Source organism: Fopius arisanus, unplaced genomic scaffold (assembly GCF_000806365.1).
Source record: "Fopius arisanus strain USDA-PBARC FA_bdor unplaced genomic scaffold, ASM80636v1 scaffold00046, whole genome shotgun sequence".
NCBI classification, from domain to species: Eukaryota; Metazoa; Arthropoda; class Insecta; order Hymenoptera; family Braconidae; genus Fopius; species Fopius arisanus.
In genome coordinates this window covers 432648-432914 of record NW_011887785.1, presented here as the reverse complement: position 1 = coordinate 432914, position 267 = coordinate 432648, and positions in this window count along the sequence as shown.

Here is a 267-nt window from a genome sequence, read left to right as displayed (position 1 = left end):
TTAATCAAAAAAAAAAAAATTCATATTAATGAGATAAATTACCGAAAATTATCTGTGAAATTTTAAATTCAAAATAAGATTGCGAGGGGTGAAATTAGAGAGCCCTTAATTATTAGCTATGTGAAGTTGGCATCGAAGTTTGAAAAATCTAACTTTTTTTTGTTGGTTTGGATTGTACTCATTGAGTACTTGAATGTACCCTGTGCACTTTTTTTTGTACCCTCTTACTTTAGCCCTGAAGCAGGGGGGCAAAATCGTGCAGAATCG